Source organism: Lepus europaeus, chromosome 11 (genome assembly GCF_033115175.1).
Source record: "Lepus europaeus isolate LE1 chromosome 11, mLepTim1.pri, whole genome shotgun sequence".
In the NCBI taxonomy this organism is placed as follows: Eukaryota; Metazoa; Chordata; class Mammalia; order Lagomorpha; family Leporidae; genus Lepus; species Lepus europaeus.
The window spans coordinates 53,363,442-53,371,793 of record NC_084837.1 but is presented as its reverse complement, the minus strand read 5'-3'; the positions used below and the strand labels follow the sequence as shown (position 1 = coordinate 53,371,793).

The 8,352-nt window shown below is 54.9% G+C and overlaps 3 non-coding genes across 3 annotated transcripts; all 3 read right to left on the bottom strand.

Annotated features, from left to right (window-relative positions):
• Nucleotides 1-2,650: 2,650 nt before the first annotated feature.
• Nucleotides 2,651-2,743, bottom strand: TRNAY-GUA (transfer RNA tyrosine (anticodon GUA)). Its single transcript has 2 exons — nucleotides 2,707-2,743; nucleotides 2,651-2,686 (listed from the first exon to the last, which is right to left on the bottom strand). It is a non-coding gene; the product is annotated as a tRNA-Tyr (tRNA).
• A 2,040-nt stretch (nucleotides 2,744-4,783) lies between these two features.
• TRNAY-GUA (transfer RNA tyrosine (anticodon GUA)) lies at nucleotides 4,784-4,877 on the bottom strand. The gene is made up of 2 exons: nucleotides 4,841-4,877; nucleotides 4,784-4,819 (listed from the first exon to the last, which is right to left on the bottom strand). It is a non-coding gene; the product is annotated as a tRNA-Tyr (tRNA).
• A 1,648-nt stretch (nucleotides 4,878-6,525) lies between these two features.
• Nucleotides 6,526-6,619, bottom strand: TRNAY-GUA (transfer RNA tyrosine (anticodon GUA)). Its single transcript has 2 exons — nucleotides 6,583-6,619; nucleotides 6,526-6,561 (listed from the first exon to the last, which is right to left on the bottom strand). It is a non-coding gene; the product is annotated as a tRNA-Tyr (tRNA).
• Between the last annotated feature and the right edge of the window lie 1,733 nt (nucleotides 6,620-8,352).

Here is an 8,352-nt window from a genome sequence, read left to right as displayed (position 1 = left end):
GTGCACGCCACCAGATCTGGGTCCTTCCGTTTTCTGGAGTGAAGGAGGCCGAGTCCCTGGAAGGCTAGAGTTGTCACAGGACTAGGCCAGGGACACCCAGCCCGCTTTGGCAGCTGGCCACAGCGCGCCTTCCGGGCGGCGGTTGCCAAGGGGATTGCAGGACTTGTACCTGCTGCTTTGTTGCCCCTCTGCCCTCGCCTTTTCCTCCTCTCCACAGGCCGTGAATGCACAAGGAGCAGGTGACGGGGTGGAGAGGGAGGTTGGCAAAATGCAGGAGTAGGTCCCATGGGGGAGGGGTTTCTGAGGGAGGAAAGACAGAAAACCGGAATGGGCACCTTCAGCAGAATCTGCAGAGGCCTCAAAAGGGGCGCCATGGCTAACAACCTGGCCTTTCAAGTCCCCTGACCCCGACACAGTCTACCCTTCCACCCTCCCATCCTCGAAGCCCTAGGCTCACTTTCAGGACCACACAGGAAGGCTCCATGACAAGCCACAGAGAAAGCATGGGGCACAGCGGGAGGAGGCCATGCCTGGGGCTTGGGAAAGCATGAAAAATACCTGTCGCCGATGCCAGGGCGAGGCAGCCGTTGGCTCCCCTCGATGCAGTCCCACATGGAATCCCCTGCCAGAGGCAGCAGGCTCCTGCAGCAGGCAAGGTTCTGTGGGCTTTGTGGAAAAGTAAAGCGAACTGATAGTGTGCACCCTGGACACCTTCCTCAATCCCCAGTCTTTTGCAAAGGCATCTCCTGGTGCCCACTGCCCCGAGTTCACCCACCCAATCAGTGAAAGACCAATGGGGAGGCAGCCGAGCCACACACCAGTGACCCAGTTACTAGCCACTGAGTCTGTGGTCACCCCCTGACCGGTAGGCACACCTAGGAATCCCTGTCTTCTGTATGAGGATGAAGATGGGGTCCACTATCCAATCCCACTGCGATGCTGTCACGCCCCACGCAGGAAGAGTTCACAGTGAGCTTTTGCTGGGCACCAAAACCCACTCACCAGCCCACTGCTAATCGTCCCACAAAGCACTGAAGGCAGGTTCCAGCTGATCCAATGCCACCAGGGGCATAGCCGTTCAAGGCTGAAGGTTCCACCTTTGGTCCCTGTTTGTGCTCTGCAGATGGTGTCGTGCATGGCTGCAGAGCTACACGATCCTCCTGGGTCTGTGGAGACTCCACGGTGTGAATTCATCCCACTGGGTTGGCCGTGGAAGCAGGGAGGCTGAAGCAGAGGAGACCCAGGGTGGGTACTGACCAGATGGGGAGGGTGGGGCAACGGATTGTATTTGCTGGGAAAGGAAGCCTTGTGCACTCCCCACTTAGATAGGCAGAGCAGACAGAAAAGTGCTCTTGGGCTTACAGTGGGCTTGTGGACGGCAGCTTCTGGACACCTAAGGACTTCTGAGTCACCTTCCCAACCATCATGGAGTGTTCTCTGGGATGCGTTCAATCTGTCCGTCAACTGTCTGGAGATTTCTTTCCAGCACCCAGGAGGAGACCAAGGGACACACTCTGAAGTTCCTGTCTGTGCCCATACCCGAAAACCGCTCTAACACCCCAGAGGCCAAGCCCTCCCAGTGGAAGCAAGCCCAGCCCATTTGCTGTCTGCCTCCCTTCTGGGTCCTCAGTGACTGGGCAAACACTCAGCAAGCGGCTCAGACCCAGCAGGCCAGTGGCCTGTGTGAGGGGTGAATGTGCATGCCCCTACATCATGACAGCTATGGACCAAGACTCCCTGCTGCTCTCTGCTCTTGCCCCCAGGGCACCCAGCTCTCACCAGAGCCCCCTCCAAGGCTCTGCTTGGGTGCACTCTCTCCCTCGCCAGCAGCAGGGCAACCTGGGCAGGTGGTCTGTGGGCTCTGGACCGAGGGGTAGGCATCCTTACTCTCCCAGCGGAGTGCAAGCCCTCCTGTAGCAACAGGAAAAGACGTGAGGGTCAGGAGAGGTGAGGCTGGTGGGATGTGGGGAGAGGGGCACAGCCCAGTCCTCAGCCTGAGGGCAAACTGCATGTGCAATGAGGAAATCCCCAGGGTGGCCGCTCACTCCCCAGAGACATAAAACAGAGCAGGGAAGAGCACATGCTGAGTTCTTACATCTGTACATTGGTAACCAAGGCGAGGACAATGAGAGGAAAGGAGAGAGGGGGAGAAGGAATAGAGAGAGAGAGAGAGAGAGAGAGAGAGAGAGAGAGAGAGAAAGTACTAGATAAGGATGAGACCTAGGCAGAGAGCTTGTTTCCTCAGGGACCCCCAATTGTCCATAGCCTCCAGGGCCTGACATCTGAAAGGCGATTGCCTCTTTGTCCACCAGGGTTTGAGGGCTGTGTCTAGGAAGGGCCCAGTGATACATCCAGAGCCGGGTTCAGAGTCAGCAGAGCTCGGCTCATGAGAGCTCAGCACTCAGGCTCAAGGAAAGAGGTGCATAGGAATAAAAGAAAAGGAGCGTGGGTGTGGGGAACTGGATGAACCTTGAGATCAGAAGCCTGGGGTTGCGTTTCTGGCTTGCGCTGAAGGGACAGGCAGGAAGGAACACGCCCAGCTAAGGAGGCAGTGCAGAAATGCTTAGCCGGCGGCTGGATGTGAGCTGTGTGGATGCTGCCCCCGCCCGGCAGTCTGGGGGCCTGTATGTGGGCAAAAGCACAAGGCACATCCTTCGAGCCGGAATCGAACCAGCGACCTAAGGATGCCTACAGACACTATCTGCTCTACAGTCCTCCGCTCTACCAGCTGAGCTATCGAAGGGTGCACATCACTGAGCTCTGGTCCTTTCCTTTTCTGGAGAGAAGGAGTCTCTGGACACAAGGCCCCCACCTCTCATGGGTAACACAGCCAGTCAGGGTGGACGGTTAGACCTCTGGTCCCCGTTCCCTGCTCTGCAGATGTTGCCCTCCAAGGAGGGGATCACGGTGTGATTGCAGACCTACACACCCTTGTGGGACACTGGAGATTCTACAGCATGGGTTCTGCTGCTTTTGTTAGCCGTTGTGGGTGGAGGGGTGGGCAAGGCTGAGGCAGAGGAGTTGAGAGGGTGGTACTAATGGGAGGGGAGTTAAAGGCAACATTTTGTTTGCCAAGAGAGGAAGACGTGCATTCTCCACTCTGAGACAAAGAGCAGGCTGAAAAGAAAAAAAAAAAAAGTGCACTTGTGAGCCTAGTGGGGGTGGGGATGGGCGGATTCCATGCCAGGGCTTTGGAGACCCACAATCCCAAGGCAGCTGCCCTAGGAATGTTCTCTGGGACTCGTTCAATCTGTCCGTCAACTGTCTGGAGGTTTCTCACCATAACCAAGGAGAAGACTAAGGGACACTTCCTGGCATTCTTCTCTGTGCCCAGAGGCCAAGCCCTCCCAGTGGAAGCAAGCCCAGCCCATTTGCTGTCTGCCTCCCTTCTGGGTCCTCAGTGACTGGGCAAACACTCAGCAAGCGGCTCAGACCCAGCAGGCCAGTGGCCTGTGTGAGGGGTGAATGTGCATGCCCCTACATCATGACAGCTATGGACCAAGACTCCCTGCTGCTCTCTGCTCTTGCCCCCAGGGCACCCAGCTCTCACCAGAGCCCCCTCCAAGGCTCTGCTTGGGCGCACTCTCTCCCTCGCCAGCAGCAGGGCAACCTGGGCAGGTGGTCTGTGGGCTCTGGACCGAGGGGTAGGCATCCTTACTCTCCCAGCGGAGTGCAAGCCCTCCTGTAGCAACAGGAAAAGACGTGAGGGTCAGGAGAGGTGAGGCTGGTGGGATGTGGGGAGAGGGGCACAGCCCAGTCCTCAGCCTGAGGGCAAACTGCACGTGCAATGAGGAAATCCTCAGGGTGGCTGCTCACTCCCCAGAGACATAAAACAGAGCAGGGAAGAGCACGTGCTGAGTTCTGCTAAGCAAGGCGAGGCCAGTGAGAGGTGGGGAGGGATGCCGAGAGAGGGAGAAAAACTGAGGCAGAGACAGAAATATACAAAAACAGAGAGACAGAGAGAGAGGGAGAGAGAGAGTTGAAGAGATACTGAGAGAGTTTAGGCAAAGCCAGAGAAGAGAGAGAGACCACAAATTGTTAGGCACTGAGGTAGCTGGGGATGGGGGCCCGGCAGAGCTAGCAGGCTATGTTTCCCAGGGACTACCAGCTGTCCTTACTGTGCGCCAGCCTCCAGGACCTGATATTGACATTTGTCCACCTGGGGAGGAGGGCTCCATCCCGGATGAGTGCAGCAGTGTCTACAGACTCAGGGCCAGAGCCAGTGGCACTCAGGCTCCTGTGGGTGAGCGGTGTGTGAAGAAAAGCAAAAGAACGCGGCTGTCAGTGAGGTCCTAGCTGGTCCCTCAGGGCGTTTTTGACTTTCACTGCAGGGGAGGGGTGTCAAGAGGAAAGACCTGGCTGCTCCAGTTCCGATCCAGCTCTCTGCTATGGCCTGGGAAAGCAGTGGAAGATGGCCCAAGTCCCTGGGCCCCTGCACCCACGTGGGAGACCTGGAGGAAGCCTCTGGTTCTTGGCTTTGGATCGGCCCAGCTCCAGCCTTTGTGGCCGTTTGGGGAGTGAACCAGCAGATGGAAGACTTCTTTCTCTCTCTTTCTCCCTCCCTCTCTCTGCCTCTGGCTCTCTGTAACTCTGCCTTTTGAAGAAATAAATATATCTTTAAAAAAATAAAATAAAGAGAGAGAAAGAGAGGAAAGAACTGGCGAGTTCTGCGGCTGAGGCGGGAAGGTACATGCCCCGCCAGGGAAGTGATTCTGGGGCTGCTGTGTGTGAGCCTTGTGGATGCTGCCCCCGCCGGGTGGTGTGTGTAAAAGCACAAAGCACCTCCTTCGAGCCGGAATCGAACCAGCGACCTAAGGATGCCTACAGACGCCTGTCCACTCTACAGTCCTCCGCTCTACCAACTGAGCTACCGAAGGGTGCATACTGCTGGGCCTGGGTTCCTGTGTTTTCTGGAATGGAAGGGCACAGGTCTCAGAATGGGACTTTTATTAACTAAATGAGCTCAGTAGGTGGCCACAGCGCCCCTAAGGGGACAGAGCAAATCCTCTGAGCGCAGTGGGGCCGGTGTTTGGTGTCTTCCTGGTGTGCCCAGAGGCAGTGGTTGTCAAGACTCCTGCTGTGGTGCTGCACCTGCTGCCTTGTTGATCCTCTGTCCCTGCCTTAGCACCATTTCCACAGGTGAGGGTGACGGCCCAAATGTATATGAAGAGCAACTCCTTTTTAATAAAATTTCAATGGCAGGGAAAGAAGCATTTTCAATATGAAATACACTAATTGTGCAAATAGAATAGGACATAGCAATCACAACAGAGGTACCCAGAAGTGGACTTCCTTACTGCACAGCTGAGGAGATTGCCATCCTGAAGGGCAATGATAAGTATGTCTGGAAGATAAATAATATCACTAACTCAAGCTTTGAGATGTTTTTGCACATGAAAATTTTGATATTTGAAATGTTATTTCTGTATCATTCCACAAGCAAGAGAATATATATAAATCTTGCCCGTTGCATTTACTTTAGTTGCATGACTTCAGCAACACATAGACCATCCCTTCATGTGATGGAGCAGTCAGCTTGTGCAGCACACACAATCCCACCCACACACACACCCTCAAATTCCTTCCACTCATTGACTAGTTACTCACCAGAATACCCAATGTTTCTTCTGTAGAGCTGGCACTGCAGCACACAGAGTGCTATACTTTGCTTTACTCCTATTAAGAAAAGTAGTATGATGTACCATGTCATGTCTGGTATTTAGAGGCCCAGTAGATGGGAATGATATGGATTTTTTTAAATCACTGGGACATTTGACTTAACTTCTCATGAAAAGCAAAAACCACACCAATCACTACTTAGCTCTCCTCTACCTAGAAGAGGGTATGAATGGATGAATGAATGAAGAGGTGAGAATCAGCGCTCAGTTCCAAGGAAAGATGTCTTATTGTTATTAGAGGACTCTTCTTTCCCTGCCCTTCCAAAATATTTGACCTCCAGTTCTTGACCAATTTTGCACCGATCCTTGCGCCTTTGCCTATCCCAGTCTTGGCTTACTGCTCCATCCTCTAATCTACAAGGACTCAGAGTCTGCATGGTTTCGCAAAAAAATACCCAGTCTCTGATCTTGGTTCTGTTTCCCAGAGAACATAGCGGCTGACAGGAATGTATGGAAAACTTCTCATACAAGGAGACATTAAGCCTTTTGTGCTGCAGCTCCAGGAACTCACCAAGCTCCGACTTGTGATGAGGATGGGGGAGATCTGAAGTTTTCAATTCCATCCCTCATTCTTGTGTCGGATCTGATCCTCCCTTATATAAAAATTTCAATTAAAAATGATGAAGAAGAAAAAGAGGCAGTAGCCGCTGCCTGGGGGGAGTACTTTTGGTTTGCGCTGAAGGATACCAGTGTGAAGAGCAGGTGTGCTCCACACCAAGGCAGGAAAGCACAGCCCAGCCTGGTTGGCAATGCAGAAAGGTTTTGGTGGCTGTTGGGAGTGACCCATGCAGATGCTGCCCCCACCTGGCCGGTTGGGAGCCTGTGTAGACAAAAAGCATGAGGCACCTCCTTCGAGCCGGAATCGAACCAGCGACCTAAGGATGCCCACAGATTGATATTCACGCTACAGTCCTCCGCTCTACCAGCTGAGCTATCGAAGGGTGCACACCACAGGGGCCGGGTCTCCCCGTTTTCTCTCCTGAAGGAGGCAGAGTCCCAGGAAGGACGGAGGTCCCGCAGATCGGCTCGGGGGGTGTATACAGTGCCGCCCTGGGGCGGAGCAAAGCCTGGGAGTCTGGTGGCAGCCGGCGCGTGCTGGGTGCCTGCTAAGCCTGAGGGGCAGCTGTAGCCAAAGTCCCCGCTGCGGGACTTGCACCTGCTGCCTTGTTGCTCTTCTGCCCCTCTCCCCAGATGAGGGTGTTGGCCGTGAGTGGGTAAGAGCGGGGAGGCAGGTTGGCAGAATGGAGGGGTAGATCCGTAGGAAGGGGTTCCTTGAGGAGGAAAGGAATAGAATCGTAATGAGCACTGGGAAGTTGGCTGCCACACGCCCCTGTCCCGCCCGCAGAGTTTGGTGGCGGCCCCCCAAAGAGGCACCGTTTCTAAGCACCTGGCCTCTACAGCTCCCAGCCCCCAGATCCTGACGCAGCCTTGCCCTTCTACCCCTCACCCAGCCTCAGAGTCCTAGGCTCACTTTCAGGATCGCACAGGGAGGCTGACTGACAAGTCACAGAGAAAGCATATGATGCTAGGGGAGGAGACCACCCTGGAGGCTGGGGAGGTAGGGAGGATACCCGCGGCCGCTGCCAGGGCTGGGCTGGCCGCTTGACTCCTCTTCTTTGCAATCCCATGCAGAATTCTCTGCTAGAAGCAGCGGCCTCCTGCAGCAGGCAAGGTTCTGCGGGATTCCTGGAAAAGCAGAGGAACCAGATAGAAGTCACTCACGTACCCTCTGGCTGCTCCCTGCCCCTGTCCCAAGTCTTTTGCAAAGTTTTCAGATCCCGTCTGCTGGGTGCCCACTGCCCTGAGTTCACTCACCCACCCATCCAATGAAAGACCAATGGGGAGGCAGGCTGAGCCACACACCAGTGACCCAGTTACTGGCCACTGAGTCTGTGGTCACCCCCTGACCGGTAGGCACACCTAGGAATCCCTGTCTCCTGTATGAGGATGAAGATGGGGTCCACTATTCAAGCCCACTGTGACGCTGTCACGCCCCACGCAGGAAGAGTTCCCAGGGAGCTTTTGCTGGGCACCAAAGCCCACCCACCAGCCCACTGCTAATCGTCCCACAAAGCACCGAAGGCAGGTTCCAGCTGATCCAAAGCCACCAGGGGCATAGCCGTTCAAGGCTGAAGGTTCCATCCCTGCTGGATGGCTCGCCCTCGCTTCCATTTCCCAGGGATGGGGCTTGGGTGTGGTGAGGCAGAAACACCCCAGAGCAAACAGGACACTGGGGAGCTGAGGAACAGGGGGCCCTTCTAAAGACAAGGCTGTGCCCCAGGAACAGTACAGACCCCAGGGTCTGTGCCCTGTGCTCTTGCCAAAAGTTACCTCACAGACTGCCTGCATCACCTCTGTGGTTTCATTTATGAAGAAAAGATGTCAAAGAGACACCGTCCCCTGTCCGTACATCAGTGCTCTGCCACACGGACTGCTGCTTGCTTCTTTGATAATCACGTGTGAAATATTTCTCCTCACCCCCTACCCTCCCGAGAATTTCACCTGTGAAGGCTCAGCAAAAAGTTACCAAACTTTCTCTGGAATCACCCCACTGGAAAATGGCAGGTGTTGGATTTCTAGGGTCTGGATAGCCAGGCACACCGGGATTTCAGTCAACTCCCTCTCTTTCCAATCCAGTGCTCTGGCAGAGGGCCGTTCTGCAAAAGCACTCAAC